General features: G+C 47.8%; 1 protein-coding gene and 1 long non-coding RNA gene across 2 annotated transcripts in view; both read left to right on the top strand.

Annotated features, from left to right (window-relative positions):
• The window catches only part of LOC135811972 (transcription initiation factor TFIID subunit 12-like), a 204,636-nt gene that overhangs the window by 45,687 nt on the left and 140,961 nt on the right, over positions 1-17,988 (top strand). The gene's annotated exons all lie outside the window — the stretch shown is intronic.
• On the top strand, positions 6,445-8,135 carry LOC135812666 (uncharacterized). The gene is made up of 3 exons (XR_010552911.1): positions 6,445-6,514; positions 6,963-7,063; positions 7,870-8,135. It is a non-coding gene; the product is annotated as an uncharacterized LOC135812666 (long non-coding RNA).

The following is a 17,988-nucleotide window of genomic DNA, read 5'->3' as shown; positions in this document are numbered from 1 at the left end:
CCTTTCTGCGATGTACTTGTACAGACCTCCAAGAATTCTCCAAACGGACAACGGGAAAGAATTCAACAATGGTGATTTGTCGGCACTCATGGACGAGATGCGGACACAGAAGATCAACGGCCGACCGTATCACCCACAAAGTCAAGGCCGGGTAGAGCGCTTCAACCAGACAGTGGCGCAATTTCTAAGACGTGACCTGTTGGAAGATATAAATTGGCCTGATCGTCTGCCGCTGTTTTACTACAGCTACAACAACCGCGTCCACAGAAGCCTACACGGGAAAACTCCGTACCAGATGTATTTCCAGAGGCCAAACTTTTCCTTGTTTCGCGACCAGGAGCGCTGTAATCTGACCACAGACGAGAAGGACTTTCTCCAGTGTCAGGGAAACCTGAACTTGGCCGATGAAGCAAATGACGATGATGAGGTCGACGATGAAGACGTTCCTTTAGGCCAGCAAAAGCCACAGCCGACAGCACCAGAGACAGGAGCAGCATACCCGCTCGAGCTCGCATGGACGCCAGAGGAATTTCCATTTGAGCATGCTGTAGGAGACGTTGTTTACTACAAGAAAGCTGTAAACCTAGGCGGAGCAGCCGGCACAGCGGCACTGACTCAGTGACGCAGTGGCATAGGGGGAGCGTAGCTGCTTTGCGTCGAGAGAATTTCTTCCGCTTGTACGACATTGTCGACACCGACGACTCGCCAGTCGGCTCCTTTGCTGGTAGTCATGTCGGGAACGCACCAACCCAGGCATCCATCGAGGCACGAGACCGAGAAGGACGGTCAACTTCCACGGCTTCCAGAAACCAAACGAAGTAACTCCTTGTTTCGAAACAGTAGGTGTTTGATTTCCTTCCTAAATACACGCATGCGTGTTTACTCTGTACATGTGTAGATTCTGCACTGCACGTGTAGCGCAACGGCATTAAATTTTATTGTTTAGATTATATGCATTGCGTAACCATAACCTTTAGTTGATCCTCTGATCTTCAGTTCTCCTTTATTTAGTTGACCTTCTACATCTGCTTTTTTGCTTATTTGAAGCACAGAGTGTACATGACACTGTGTACTCTGAGCTAGCTATTATTTTGTGTCTATAAGGCATACGATATGCACCTCTTGCACTGCACTCTGAGCTGTCCATATATGCGACTCAAACCGACCCGCTATAGGGAGAACACCCAAACCGACCCGTTATAGGAACAGGCCTGCTGCTGGGTCCATCATGTACTCTCAGTAAAATACAGGCGAGTCACTCACGTACACGCCGGGCGTTGAGCAGCCCTTCAGATGTACTCTCATTGAAATCCAGTCGAGTCACTCACGTACACACACTCACGTACACGCCGGGCGTTGAGCAGCCCTTCAGATGTACTCTCAGTGAAATCCAGTCGAGTCACTCAAGCAAACGCCGGGCGTTGAGCAGCCCTTCAGATGGACTTCTAGCTTCTGGCCATAAATGTGTCAAACTTTGAGCTTTTGTGACAATTGCTCTGCAGTCTCCTATGGAATCCTCTTCCAATTAAGTTTCTGGAGTCCATTTTTCCAAAGAAAAAGCCATAACAAGAATAAGATTTCGGCCACGTTCTGCCCCAAAGGCACTGAATAGGGAAAACCATGAAAAATCCAGGCTGTTTTACTCCACCTGCAACAGTACATTGTGTGTTATGAACCCAGGTTGAAGTCTTTTTGGAGTTTTTTTTCAGGTTTCAAATTTCTCGGTCCTGAGCCGTGCACGATAAAATTACATATGGGCGGGGGGGGGGGGGGGGTGAGTATTACAGCACTGTTGGTTGCCGAAGAACTGTGGTTCAGCCTGGTAGACTAGACCGTTCATATTTTCATGTGCTACAGTCTATGGACATTTGAGCCAGCGTGTATGCATTGCTATGCTGACCTTGGTGACATTCTAACATGGTCGTTCTTACACACTCCGTTCCTCGGTGTCCCACAGTACTGTCTGGCTTGAAATTGATGAAGTCAGAAGTCAAAATCTAACGACAAATACTGACTCTTGGACCCACTCTGCCTATGGTATAGTATAGGGTATAGTTGGTGTACCCCTCATGTAGCATGTACACATAGCTGTGACCTCTTTTCTAGCAGGAGTGAGTACCTGACCAGTAGAGACAGTGACCTCTTCTCTAGCAGGAGTGAGTACCTGACCAGGAGAGACCGTGACCTCTTCTCTAGCAGGAGTGAGTACCTGACCAGGAGAGACCGTGACCTCTTCTCTAGCAGGAGTGAGTACCTGACCAGAAGAGACCGTGACCTCTTCTCTAGCAGGAGTGAGTACCTGACCAGGAGAGACCGTGACCTCTTCTCTAGCAGGAGTGAGTACCTGACCAGGAGAGACCGTGACCTCTTCTCTAGCAGGAGTGAGTACCTGACCAGTAGAGACAGTGACCTCTTCTCTAGCAGGAGTGAGTACCTGACCAGGAGAGACCGTGACCTCTTCTCTAGCAGGAGTGAGTACCTGACCAGGAGAGACCGTGACCTCTTCTCTAGCAGGAGTGAGTACCTGACCAGGAGAGACCGTGACCTCTTCTCTAGCAGGAGTGAGTACCTGACCAGGAGAGACCGTGACCTCTTCTCTAGCAGGAGTGAGTACCTGACCAGAAGAGACCGTGACCTCTTCTCTAGCAGGAGTGAGTACCTGACCAGGAGAGACCGTGACCTCTTCTCTAGCAGGAGTGAGTACCTGACCAGGAGAGACCGTGACCTCTTCTCTAGCAGGAGTGAGTACCTGACCAGTAGAGACCGTGACCTCTTCTCTAGCAGGAGTGAGTACCTGACCAGAAGAGACCGTGACCTCTTCTCTAGCAGGAGTGAGTACCTGACCAGGAGAGACCGTGACCTCTTCTCTAGCAGGGGTGAGTACCTGACCAGGAGAGACCGTGACCTCTTCTCTAGCAGGAGTGGGTACCTGACCAGGAGAGACCAGGTCAGTGACCATCGGTGGATGCGTGAGGAAGATGTGAAGGAAAACCACCCAAACGTGAATGGTTCTAGTGTTGAAACGAGCGTATCTATAACTAACGAGCGAACAGTTCCACTAACTAGTTTCACTGATGTGGCAAAGATGATATTTTTTTAATTCATATGCTTTGAACTTCCAGTGCCGACTAAGGCTGCGTTTACACGACAACGCTGGGGGCGAAAACGCAACGAAATCCTTTCGGATCCATGGTTCATTTACACGGTACGCGGAGCAAAACGTAAAAGTTGTACACCAAAACGGAAGAAAACCAAAACGCTGGCCAAGGTGGAAGAATTTGAAAACGGAAATGTTCTGCCGGATAAATTTGGGTGTGTAAACAGTCGAAACGGTGTGCTGGCCTCGTTTTCCGTCACGTTTGTTTCGTTTTCGGCCGTTTACACGGATCCGACAATCCAAAAAATTGTTTTTACAATTTTCGTCATGTGATGTGGGTTGTCGTGTGCCTGTTTTCAACCATTACTTGGGTGTGATTGGTGCTTCCACGGCAACACTTGGCACATGACGAACTTTGGCGGATCCTTTGCTCTCGTGTAGACGCTTGAAAACGGTACAAACGGAGACCACCTCGGATCGGCTTTGATCGTGTAAACGTACGAAAACGAAAAAAGAAATGCGGGACTGAAAACGGAAAACTGGCCGTGCGTTGTCGTGTAAACGCAGCCTAAGCATGACTTTCGCTCGAACGGCGATTCATTAGAAGCACTGACTGTACTGTTATGTGCATGCTGTAACGTATACGGTGCTCGTTAGTGCAAATGAGCTCGAGGCACAAACGAGCCGAGTTTCTGGCGAGTGAGCTAACGAGTGCCTGGTGAGATCCTTTCAACACTAAATGGTTCCATACGATAATTGAATCCAAGTTGATCCAAATGTCATCGTTGTCATGGCTTTGGCGTAGCATTGCACTGATGGGCTCTACCCGTGGATAGCTCCCCCCCCCCCCTGATTTGGTGATTTTTCGAGATTTTAGTGCCACGAAATTTGGAAGGAAACTTGAAAAAGGCCAGTCCTCATCTGCTGCAAAGCGTAATTGCTCTTGGAAGTAACTCGGCATGTGCACACGGTGTGGTAGGTAGAATGTCATGCGGTCCACGTATGCAGAGTCTGTCTTTACCATTGCCATTTTCATGTCTCTATTTATACACATCTCGTGTGCTTCATCAAAAGCCACTGAGTTGAAATAGGACCCTGTCAAGCTCACAGAAAAGCCACCACGACGTAAAGGCTCCAGGATAGTACTGGGCATTGAAGCCAAGTGAGCCAGATGCTGGGGCACAAGGCGAAGGTAGTTGGTTCTGTCCAAGCTATGGAACATGGGTGCCACGAGTTTCAGAGCCATTATCCGCATATCCCAGTTGCCACTCCGAATTGCCACCCAAAGTGATATGGCCCGATATCTGAGACTTTCGACCTTCGGGGCTACGCGTTTTTTTTTTTGAAAACACTAAAAACAAATTTGTTCGCAAAAAAATCGATTCCGTCAAAGCAAAGTGCAGAGACGACAACGGCGGAAGAAAATTGAAGGCGATTCTTGTGTCAGTTGGTTATTGGGCTCACAGAGGACAGCAGCCGCGATCCCATGGACGGTGATGCATCGTTCCTTGTGGATATCCTGTCAAGCAGCAACAGCGCTTCTAGTTCTGAGAGCGCATGTCAGGCGAATCGATCGCAAGTGACACGCGGTACTTACCTGTCGGGGCGACGATGATGAGGACTTGGCCTGGATGAGTATGATCAAGGCCAACCACAGTCTGCCTCAGCGATAGCTGCTACAGCTCCAGGCAAGGACAACCAGGTGGATTCCTGAGGTTACGCCGTTTGCAAGGTCGCTGGCCGCCCTTGCGCGGGTGGCAGAACTGTTTCCTGAGTGTCACGCCAGACCTGCTAAAATAGCACGAAATGATGCGAGTTTTCTTTGCGACGATGATCCTAAAATGTTTTGGATGGCAAGCTCGATACTCGAGCTAATAATGGCGAATCAGACCATCACGGAGCACATGAGGCTGGGCAATCTCGAGTAACATTCTGTTACTTTTGAGTTGGTGGTGTGAAACGCTTGCCAGGCTGTGTTAGTAACTGTTATTGATGTTTGGAAATAATTCCATCAGTCCGCTCTACAAAGTGCAACAAGGCGAATCTGCACGCATCTGCTCTGTTTGACTCCTTCACAATAATTATGTGAATGCTGTTATCATGGTGTTCCGTCAAAATCTGTTGCAGACTATCCTGTCAAGCGTGTCCATCACCAGGAGAACAGATAAATCACCTTTCCTTCTTATGCTGCTATTGCTGCTGTGTCAACTACACAACCTCAATAAAGTCACGGAATGCTGGAAATGAAGTACCTGAACAGTCAAAACACTCTACTATATTAGTTGGCTATTGATGTCACATGAAAACAATTTTTGGTGGCTCCAAGCACACTGATCTTTCAAAATTGTAAAAAAAAGAACAATTCATTAACATGACTCCTGACTGTAACATGCATTCCTACATGGTCAATATTGGTCTGATGGCCGTGAAACGAAGTCACAATACTCTACAAAGGCTAGACATCAATTTGCAATAAAAAAATCAATTTCACCAAAACAGCCCCGAAGGTCGATTTTCTCAGATATTGGGCCATATATAGCTCGGCGCATCACGGTAGTAGAAATTTCGCCAGAAGAGCCACAGATCATCATCCTGACTTTCTGCAAATTCCTTTACTTCCTGAAAAGTCCCGGATTTGGTGTTGCCATTTGCCATTGCATATGCCGTCTGGATTTCTCTTCCAATGGCTTCATGCGTCAGCAAGAGGAATTCGTGGCATTTACGAAAGTTTGAACAGCGTTCTAGAGATGTCAGTCCTTCACCCTTGTAGCCCATTGCCTTTGCCATCGATTTCAAACCAGCATCCCAGTATACCTTCAGTAGGCAAGGCTGTATGGCTTTCAGGGTGTGCCAGTCGCCAGGAAAGGGCACAAGCCATGCAAGCTCACTGCCATATTCATTCTGCAACTTCAGCAACAAGTCATAGGTCTTTCCATCACCCACAACCAGAAGCCATTGTAACTGTTTGCCTATTCCATACGTAACATACAGCTGGTCCAATACCAATTTGATAGTCTCTTTGCTGTCTGCCGGTTTGTCCAACAAACCGAGGTAAACAACATTGGTCACCTCTGGGCTGCAGAGATCTTGCCAGTCCTTCAAGTGAGTTCTCAAGTCACTCTTGCCATCCGTGCTTGTATGTATCTCATGTAGATCCGTTCTCAGTGTATTGAATAGCTCTTCATCTTTCTCAGTGGGTAGGAAGTGTTCCATTGTTGCGTGTGTCTGATCATACCACAGATCGCATGCAGCTGCGGTTTCTTCTCTGGCCTCTGCACAAACAGGCTGGGTGATTTCTGCTTCTGTGTCAACCATTGGTTCTGTGTGGTCCACTTGTTTCTGCAGTGTGTCGGACAGTGCATCTGCTGTAGCTTGTCGTCCTGACTGCTCGTTGACAGATTCCCTAGTCCCACTAAAGTTAGTAGTACCTTCTGTGTCTTCCTGCCATAGTGTGATTTCGTCGCAAATACATATGTCGGCCAGTTGGTCAGTTTCATTTCCCACTTCATTTATTGGCGTTGTTTGACTGGAACCTGGCTGTTCATGCAGTGTTCTACTTCGACGCCGTTTCGTCTCAGTTTCCTCGCCAGTGCTTGTCGTGGTAGGCACATGGCAGACAGGCTGTGAAACTCCGACTGTAGCATTTGCATCAAGTGGACTGATGTCACCACTCAATGGCAGTGGGTTCACATGCTGGACCGATGTGCCATGTAACCCTCTGCTAGCATCCTGGCAATACATACGTTTCCAGGGTGCCTCTTTGTCGATATTGTCCACAGACACCACACTCAGCTTGTCTAGCTGTAGGTTCTGAATGCCATTCTCTTTTGCTATTTCCACCATTGTCATCCTGTATCTATTGTAGGTGTCACGGCCCGCCGTTATTCCCAGCTGAGAAAAGATCCCTGCAAGTGTACTTGACTGGCTGTATGTGTCTAACACGTCTGCAAGCACCAACTGAAGCGGGTAAGTGCAAGCTGGATGACTTATGTGAAGGACTGTCGACACTACTTGCAGGCAGCGCAGGTACTTTGTGTGTGAAGCTTTATCCTGGGGATCGAATGAGGGTGAGCTGGAATTGTCACCATACAACATTGTCCACACCCATGACCATAGGTTGGTGTCGATAGTCTGACAGACCGACAGCAAATCCAACTTCCTTAGTTCCTCGGAACTCTGGTACTCTCGTCCAGCGTATGTACTTGCCTGCTCTAAGACAATTTGGTGGATAACTCACCCTCTCCCATACTTGTAAAGTTCAAAGTGATGTAAATCACTTTCCAACTGTTTAACCCACAATCTCACCTTCTCATCAATTTATCTCTTATTGGCCATGGTGCCATCGTGAGAATAAAGAATTCAAACTCGGGCAGCTGTGCCAATGGACGCCCCACTTACATCGTGTGTGTTTGGGTTGCATTCGTCCTCTGGGGCTGTGTGCAGGCACCGGGATCGCTCCCTGGACAGCGCTTGGTGCAGAGCTTGGGTGGTGTCACAGCCGGTTCGCATGAGCATGATGCCACCCTTCTTGGCTTTGGGGTGTACAATTTGAATGTGTGCTCCTAGCTCTTCCTGGATCAGTAACAGCAGAGATTTGCTTGTTTTCATCGGGGGAACGTCATGTGTCTGGTATAGATGAGTGTAGTATTCATACCATTTAACAAATAGCGTTGCTCCATTGTGTAACAGTTCATCTCCTACTCCGGCAAGCACTTCACCTTCTGCCTGGCATTGAACTGCTTTGTCCTGTGGTTTGTTTTCGGGTGCTGCAGATTGTTTGAAGCGTGCAATCATTACCCGGAGCTGATGGTCTGTGGTGTGACGGCCTTCCTCTTCAACCATCATAAGCTGCTTGAAGTAGCAGCTTCGACAAAATGTGTCTGTGTCTCTGATTCTTATCCCTTTATCGACTCGGAGGAGATGCTCAACAACCATATAATTTGGACACTTCCGTTTAGCCTCGTAATTGCGGAAATGCTTTCTACACCAGCCACAGCGCTCTTCTTCCCCATACCTTCTTTTGCTTGTTCAGAATCGTCTTCTGTGTTACATTCTTTCATTTCCGTTACATCTTTTCCCTTTTTTTTGACTACTCTTCATCTTGAGAAAATTGGCATTGACTGCCTGACTGTCGATAAAAAATACGTCTCCACAATGCAGCTGTTTGCATTTGAATTTTCCCGCGCTTCGGCTTTTCAGCCCGGGTTGAAAGTCTGTACGACAGACAAAAGAGGTGAGCGTTTACATGAAGACAGTTGACACGGGTCAAATACTGATATGCCGCCAAAAGTCCACTTCTACAGTCCTGTATGGTCACGTGAATCCGTTTGCGCGAAATTTGCACCTGCAGTAAATATTTTTTATTAAACTCTCAAAATAGAAATGAAAAACGTAAAATGTTTGGCACCTATGAAGTCAGGGGATGGCCCATGCCTGGTAAAAAAAACATTTGCACCGTTTTCGGTTTATTAAACTCTCAAAATAGAAATGAAAAACGTAAAATGTTTGGCACCTATGAAGTCAGGGGATGGCCCACGCCTGGTAAAAAAAACAAAACAATGAGGAGTTAAATACAAAGAAAACGAACTGAAAATACAAAAGTAAATGAAACACCATTACCAAAGAAACTGTACTGTATCATGTACACCGTTTATGGCACCAGGGCACATTCCGCAGCCGCCAGCACAGCCGAACCAGACAGATGTCGAGGCGGGTTCCGACGGTGACCACTAGGCCTTGGCGGATAATGCCGGCAGAAAAATTGGCAGAATTCGGTACTTTTTCTGGTAAGTTTCATGCATGTTTGGTATGTGGATAAAGAAATGGAGCAGAATTCGAGGAATTGCCCGCCATAAGGTTTGTATGGTTCTGCCAATTTCGGTGCAAAAAAAGCAGAACCCAACCGCGAGTTGCACACTCTTTTTTATCTACTCTTGGTGATATGTGTGCCAAGCTATTCTGTTCAGCAAACAGTTTCGCATGATCTCTACACTTGAGTTCCTGTGTGTAGGCTCCAGGCATGGCACAGGGCAGTATCAGTTCCTAATAGTATTGCCTCGACTGTGTCCTATGACACTCCGTCGTGACTGCACTGCAGCATGTGATGACTGCACGGTCAACGTGAACTACTAACTCTTTCTCTGGCAAAACTCCAGTCCACCACCAGCAGCAACATGACCTGGCGCTACACGTAGTACGATACTCCGACGGATGTCCACTGCACAACTACTTCGTCAACTACTAACAGCAGACCCCGATGTCTTGTGGATGGTTACACACGACCAGCACCGTCACTGAACCTGGGCCGTGAATCGCCGTTTAGTCTTCACGATAGGCAACACACCTGGACATTCCCTTTCATAGCTGCTCAGCGGCTTAGACACCAGATTCACGACCACGCTGCTTACAACGACAGATCTTCACTCTTCAAGGTGCAAGGGATTACGAGCGTACTGGGGTCTCGTCATTCATCGTACGCTTTGAAAGACACTGTGATCCAAAGTAGAATGGCCACACGCAAGCTGTGCTTGAAACTGACAGTGAAGCTGGGACAGCCTAATGTCTAAGTAGATCTACTACTAGTAATTAGCTTGCACGAGATAAATGCCGCTTGGCGGGATAGAGAGAGAAGAAAGAAATTTCAGCAGGAATCGAACATGATAATAATTCCCAAGCACCTATCTTGACCACCCAGCCACCACTAGGCACTAGTGCACTGGCACTAGGCCAGGGCCGCGCCGGGATCCGGGAGAGATCCGATCTTCTGAGCCAAAAATTATTTCCTGACCCAAAAAAAGGAGCGCCACCATGTTAGTGGCTATGACAACACCAGTGCATGCAGCTAGCTAGCTGAGCTTGTACTGTACTGTTGAGTGTTGTAGCTTATCCGTGCTGCAGCGCTGCTGAGTAGATCTACGAGTACGAGTGCTATGCTCATGCCTTTTTCATGGTGCTTTTTTGGCGAAGGACTTTTCGGTGCATCACCATGGTCACGCCACGCAACAGCTTCGACCCGGCGTCACCTTTGTACCTAGGCTACACTTGTAGGTACCTACATTGCTACAATGGTCTACAATGTAGCAAGCTAGACAGTAGTCAGTAGACTCACGTCGAGTTGGAGCAAACACGTCGTTTTCAACATCAGTTCGCTTCAAGCTATCCGTGACAAACATGATGGACAGTTCTGGAGTTTTGTTGCAGCTTTTGGCAACGACCGGAACAAAAAGAGCAAAACTGTAAACCATGGCAAACTAGGAAGGGAGATGACCCTTCACAGCCTGAAGGATTTCACTTGAAAAGCTCGGCTGACAACTAACTTGAAGCAGGAATGGTGGAGTGGAGTACACTTCAGTTGAATGTGGTTCCTGCTGGCCTTGCGGATGAATTCAGCGTACCAGCAGCAGGGCAGGGAGGATGGATCAACAAGAGGCAGTCTGAAGTATCGACAGCCTCTCACTGTTTCATACGGTAAGAGCTCAGTAAGCATAATTATACTGCGAGTCTTTATGGAACTAATAATTGTTGGTAGGACGTGTGCCTAATGTTTTGATTGATTGCAATCGCCTTCCCACAGCTAAACTAAGCTAGGTCTGCTGGTAGCTGCACGTGCAGTGTCGACGTGTAGCACAGGTGTCTCAGGATTCTTGTATGCTTGGAGAGCAGCTACAGTTCATGCTCAGTGAAATCCAGTCGAGTCACTCAAGTACACGCCGGGCGTTGAGCAGCCCTTCAGATGTATGTGGGTCCCTATAACAGGTCGGCCCCTATAACGGGTCGGCTCCCTATAGCAGGGCGGGTTTGACCAAAAAAGGAAGTCATGCAAGTGCACACATGACGTCTTGACTGGGTCCTCTGAGTGCAAGGGGTCCATGACCTTGTATAACGGAAATGGAAGAACCAGGAAATCCTCATTGACCCCATGACCCCGGGACTCAATTTCGCACTCACACGAAAACAGGCAACGGAAGGAACTATTGATCTTGTGAAAGAGATGAGGGATGGGTTATACCAAGACTACTATTACTATTAATGTATTATACTGAAGCAAAGATGGATATGGAAGAATAGGGGGAGAGCATGATGGAGGCGGAGGGCAGTGGAATTGCAGTAGGGAAAACGAGCAGGGTAAAATCAAAGACAAAAGATCGAAATGCAGAAACGTTTTGGGCAGGCCTAGATGAGTGTATACTAGTTTGCAAGGCAAGAGCTCTGAACAAAGCGTGGGGAGCAGCGAGGCTAATGAAACAGCTGGTAGAAGATGGAAACTATGGAAGTCTTAATGAACAACGTATCAAGAAAATTATTGAGAGATTCTTCTACGAGGATGGCGCACTCTATTACAAGTCAAACGAGCTAAACGTTGCGCACAGGAAATGCATCTCAATGGAGGAATTGATCAGCAAGATTGCAGAAGAACATAGTATTGATCATCGGGGACCCGAGACGATATACGAATCCTTACGGTGTTCGTATTATCCTATCATCCGATAGACAGTCCTGCAACTGCTGCGCCAAACACTCGAATGTGAGCACTGTGCCCGACAGAATCCTTTGCCCAAGACAACTTTGGTACGAAGAACAATAAAGGCCACTTACCCGAACAGTCGCTGGCAAATGGACTTGAAAAAGCTCCCAGTGAGTCGAGGCTTCCAATACGTCTGTAATATTGTGGACTGTCACAGCCGATTTGCGATGGGTGGTGCCATCAGAGCCAAAACTGCGAAGGAAGTGTGCCGCGTGATCCTTTCTGCGATGTACTTGTACAGACCTCCAAGAATTCTCCAAACGGACAACGGGAAAGAATTCAACAATGGTGATTTGTCGGCACTCATGGACGAGATGCGGACACAGAAGATCAACGGCCGACCGTATCACCCACAAAGTCAAGGCCGGGTAGAGCGCTTCAACCAGACAGTGGCGCAATTTCTAAGACGTGACCTGTTGGAAGATATAAATTGGCCTGATCGTCTGCCGCTGTTTTACTACAGCTACAACAACCGCGTCCACAGAAGCCTACACGGGAAAACTCCGTACCAGATGTATTTCCAGAGGCCAAACTTTTCCTTGTTTCGCGACCAGGAGCGCTGTAATCTGACCACAGACGAGAAGGACTTTCTCCAGTGTCAGGGAAACCTGAACTTGGCCGATGAAGCAAATGACGATGATGAGGTCGACGATGAAGACGTTCCTTTAGGCCAGCAAAAGCCACAGCCGACAGCACCAGAGACAGGAGCAGCATACCCGCTCGAGCTCGCATGGACGCCAGAGGAATTTCCATTTGAGCATGCTGTAGGAGACGTTGTTTACTACAAGAAAGCTGTAAACCTAGGCGGAGCAGCCGGCACAGCGGCACTGACTCAGTGACGCAGTGGCATAGGGGGAGCGTAGCTGCTTTGCGTCGAGAGAATTTCTTCCGCTTGTACGACATTGTCGACACCGACGACTCGCCAGTCGGCTCCTTTGCTGGTAGTCATGTCGGGAACGCACCAACCCAGGCATCCATCGAGGCACGAGACCGAGAAGGACGGTCAACTTCCACGGCTTCCAGAAACCAAACGAAGTAACTCCTTGTTTCGAAACAGTAGGTGTTTGATTTCCTTCCTAAATACACGCATGCGTGTTTACTCTGTACATGTGTAGATTCTGCACTGCACGTGTAGCGCAACGGCATTAAATTTTATTGTTTAGATTATATGCATTGCGTAACCATAACCTTTAGTTGATCCTCTGATCTTCAGTTCTCCTTTATTTAGTTGACCTTCTACATCTGCTTTTTTGCTTATTTGAAGCACAGAGTGTACATGACACTGTGTACTCTGAGCTAGCTATTATTTTGTGTCTATAAGGCATACGATATGCACCTCTTGCACTGCACTCTGAGCTGTCCATATATGCGACTCAAACCGACCCGCTATAGGGAGAACACCCAAACCGACCCGTTATAGGAACAGGCCTGCTGCTGGGTCCATCATGTACTCTCAGTAAAATACAGGCGAGTCACTCACGTACACGCCGGGCGTTGAGCAGCCCTTCAGATGTACTCTCATTGAAATCCAGTCGAGTCACTCACGTACACACACTCACGTACACGCCGGGCGTTGAGCAGCCCTTCAGATGTACTCTCAGTGAAATCCAGTCGAGTCACTCAAGCAAACGCCGGGCGTTGAGCAGCCCTTCAGATGGACTTCTAGCTTCTGGCCATAAATGTGTCAAACTTTGAGCTTTTGTGACAATTGCTCTGCAGTCTCCTATGGAATCCTCTTCCAATTAAGTTTCTGGAGTCCATTTTTCCAAAGAAAAAGCCATAACAAGAATAAGATTTCGGCCACGTTCTGCCCCAAAGGCACTGAATAGGGAAAACCATGAAAAATCCAGGCTGTTTTACTCCACCTGCAACAGTACATTGTGTGTTATGAACCCAGGTTGAAGTCTTTTTGGAGTTTTTTTTCAGGTTTCAAATTTCTCGGTCCTGAGCCGTGCACGATAAAATTACATATGGGCGGGGGGGGGGGGGGGGTGAGTATTACAGCACTGTTGGTTGCCGAAGAACTGTGGTTCAGCCTGGTAGACTAGACCGTTCATATTTTCATGTGCTACAGTCTATGGACATTTGAGCCAGCGTGTATGCATTGCTATGCTGACCTTGGTGACATTCTAACATGGTCGTTCTTACACACTCCGTTCCTCGGTGTCCCACAGTACTGTCTGGCTTGAAATTGATGAAGTCAGAAGTCAAAATCTAACGACAAATACTGACTCTTGGACCCACTCTGCCTATGGTATAGTATAGGGTATAGTTGGTGTACCCCTCATGTAGCATGTACACATAGCTGTGACCTCTTTTCTAGCAGGAGTGAGTACCTGACCAGTAGAGACAGTGACCTCTTCTCTAGCAGGAGTGAGTACCTGACCAGGAGAGACCGTGACCTCTTCTCTAGCAGGAGTGAGTACCTGACCAGGAGAGACCGTGACCTCTTCTCTAGCAGGAGTGAGTACCTGACCAGAAGAGACCGTGACCTCTTCTCTAGCAGGAGTGAGTACCTGACCAGGAGAGACCGTGACCTCTTCTCTAGCAGGAGTGAGTACCTGACCAGGAGAGACCGTGACCTCTTCTCTAGCAGGAGTGAGTACCTGACCAGTAGAGACAGTGACCTCTTCTCTAGCAGGAGTGAGTACCTGACCAGGAGAGACCGTGACCTCTTCTCTAGCAGGAGTGAGTACCTGACCAGGAGAGACCGTGACCTCTTCTCTAGCAGGAGTGAGTACCTGACCAGGAGAGACCGTGACCTCTTCTCTAGCAGGAGTGAGTACCTGACCAGGAGAGACCGTGACCTCTTCTCTAGCAGGAGTGAGTACCTGACCAGAAGAGACCGTGACCTCTTCTCTAGCAGGAGTGAGTACCTGACCAGGAGAGACCGTGACCTCTTCTCTAGCAGGAGTGAGTACCTGACCAGGAGAGACCGTGACCTCTTCTCTAGCAGGAGTGAGTACCTGACCAGTAGAGACCGTGACCTCTTCTCTAGCAGGAGTGAGTACCTGACCAGAAGAGACCGTGACCTCTTCTCTAGCAGGAGTGAGTACCTGACCAGGAGAGACCGTGACCTCTTCTCTAGCAGGGGTGAGTACCTGACCAGGAGAGACCGTGACCTCTTCTCTAGCAGGAGTGGGTACCTGACCAGGAGAGACCAGGTCAGTGACCATCGGTGGATGCGTGAGGAAGATGTGAAGGAAAACCACCCAAACGTGAATGGTTCTAGTGTTGAAACGAGCGTATCTATAACTAACGAGCGAACAGTTCCACTAACTAGTTTCACTGATGTGGCAAAGATGATATTTTTTTAATTCATATGCTTTGAACTTCCAGTGCCGACTAAGGCTGCGTTTACACGACAACGCTGGGGGCGAAAACGCAACGAAATCCTTTCGGATCCATGGTTCATTTACACGGTACGCGGAGCAAAACGTAAAAGTTGTACACCAAAACGGAAGAAAACCAAAACGCTGGCCAAGGTGGAAGAATTTGAAAACGGAAATGTTCTGCCGGATAAATTTGGGTGTGTAAACAGTCGAAACGGTGTGCTGGCCTCGTTTTCCGTCACGTTTGTTTCGTTTTCGGCCGTTTACACGGATCCGACAATCCAAAAAATTGTTTTTACAATTTTCGTCATGTGATGTGGGTTGTCGTGTGCCTGTTTTCAACCATTACTTGGGTGTGATTGGTGCTTCCACGGCAACACTTGGCACATGACGAACTTTGGCGGATCCTTTGCTCTCGTGTAGACGCTTGAAAACGGTACAAACGGAGACCACCTCGGATCGGCTTTGATCGTGTAAACGTACGAAAACGAAAAAAGAAATGCGGGACTGAAAACGGAAAACTGGCCGTGCGTTGTCGTGTAAACGCAGCCTAAGCATGACTTTCGCTCGAACGGCGATTCATTAGAAGCACTGACTGTACTGTTATGTGCATGCTGTAACGTATACGGTGCTCGTTAGTGCAAATGAGCTCGAGGCACAAACGAGCCGAGTTTCTGGCGAGTGAGCTAACGAGTGCCTGGTGAGATCCTTTCAACACTAAATGGTTCCATACGATAATTGAATCCAAGTTGATCCAAATGTCATCGTTGTCATGGCTTTGGCGTAGCATTGCACTGATGGGCTCTACCCGTGGATAGCTCCCCCCCCCCTGATTTGGTGATTTTTCGAGATTTTAGTGCCACGAAATTTGGAAGGAAACTTGAAAAAGGCCAGTCCTCATCTGCTGCAAAGCGTAATTGCTCTTGGAAGTAACTCGGCATGTGCACACGGTGTGGTAGGTAGAATGTCATGCGGTCCACGTATGCAGAGTCTGTCTTTACCATTGCCATTTTCATGTCTCTATTTATACACATCTCGTGTGCTTCATCAAAAGCCACTGAGTTGAAATAGGACCCTGTCAAGCTCACAGAAAAGCCACCACGACGTAAAGGCTCCAGGATAGTACTGGGCATTGAAGCCAAGTGAGCCAGATGCTGGGGCACAAGGCGAAGGTAGTTGGTTCTGTCCAAGCTATGGAACATGGGTGCCACGAGTTTCAGAGCCATTATCCGCATATCCCAGTTGCCACTCCGAATTGCCACCCAAAGTGATATGGCCCGATATCTGAGACTTTCGACCTTCGGGGCTACGCGTTTTTTTTTTTGAAAACACTAAAAACAAATTTGTTCGCAAAAAAATCGATTCCGTCAAAGCAAAGTGCAGAGACGACAACGGCGGAAGAAAATTGAAGGCGATTCTTGTGTCAGTTGGTTATTGGGCTCACAGAGGACAGCAGCCGCGATCCCATGGACGGTGATGCATCGTTCCTTGTGGATATCCTGTCAAGCAGCAACAGCGCTTCTAGTTCTGAGAGCGCATGTCAGGCGAATCGATCGCAAGTGACACGCGGTACTTACCTGTCGGGGCGACGATGATGAGGACTTGGCCTGGATGAGTATGATCAAGGCCAACCACAGTCTGCCTCAGCGATAGCTGCTACAGCTCCAGGCAAGGACAACCAGGTGGATTCCTGAGGTTACGCCGTTTGCAAGGTCGCTGGCCGCCCTTGCGCGGGTGGCAGAACTGTTTCCTGAGTGTCACGCCAGACCTGCTAAAATAGCACGAAATGATGCGAGTTTTCTTTGCGACGATGATCCTAAAATGTTTTGGATGGCAAGCTCGATACTCGAGCTAATAATGGCGAATCAGACCATCACGGAGCACATGAGGCTGGGCAATCTCGAGTAACATTCTGTTACTTTTGAGTTGGTGGTGTGAAACGCTTGCCAGGCTGTGTTAGTAACTGTTATTGATGTTTGGAAATAATTCCATCAGTCCGCTCTACAAAGTGCAACAAGGCGAATCTGCACGCATCTGCTCTGTTTGACTCCTTCACAATAATTATGTGAATGCTGTTATCATGGTGTTCCGTCAAAATCTGTTGCAGACTATCCTGTCAAGCGTGTCCATCACCAGGAGAACAGATAAATCACCTTTCCTTCTTATGCTGCTATTGCTGCTGTGTCAACTACACAACCTCAATAAAGTCACGGAATGCTGGAAATGAAGTACCTGAACAGTCAAAACACTCTACTATATTAGTTGGCTATTGATGTCACATGAAAACAATTTTTGGTGGCTCCAAGCACACTGATCTTTCAAAATTGTAAAAAAAAGAACAATTCATTAACATGACTCCTGACTGTAACATGCATTCCTACATGGTCAATATTGGTCTGATGGCCGTGAAACGAAGTCACAATACTCTACAAAGGCTAGACATCAATTTGCAATAAAAAATCAATTTCACCAAAACAGCCCCGAAGGTCGATTTTCTCAGATATTGGGCCATATATAGCTCGGCGCATCACGGTAGTAGAAATTTCGCCAGAAGAGCCACAGATCATCATCCTGACTTTCTGCAAATTCCTTTACTTCCTGAAAAGTCCCGGATTTGGTGTTGCCATTTGCCATTGCATATGCCGTCTGGATTTCTCTTCCAATGGCTTCATGCGTCAGCAAGAGGAATTCGTGGCATTTACGAAAGTTTGAACAGCGTTCTAGAGATGTCAGTCCTTCACCCTTGTAGCCCATTGCCTTTGCCATCGATTTCAAACCAGCATCCCAGTATACCTTCAGTAGGCAAGGCTGTATGGCTTTCAGGGTGTGCCAGTCGCCAGGAAAGGGCACAAGCCATGCAAGCTCACTGCCATATTCATTCTGCAACTTCAGCAACAAGTCATAGGTCTTTCCATCACCCACAACCAGAAGCCATTGTAACTGTTTGCCTATTCCATACGTAACATACAGCTGGTCCAATACCAATTTGATAGTCTCTTTGCTGTCTGCCGGTTTGTCCAACAAACCGAGGTAAA

Source organism: Sycon ciliatum, chromosome 3 (genome assembly GCF_964019385.1).
Source record: "Sycon ciliatum chromosome 3, ocSycCili1.1, whole genome shotgun sequence".
Lineage (NCBI taxonomy): Eukaryota > Metazoa > Porifera > Calcarea > Leucosolenida > Sycettidae > Sycon > Sycon ciliatum.
This window is presented reverse-complemented; position numbering and strand designations above follow the sequence as displayed.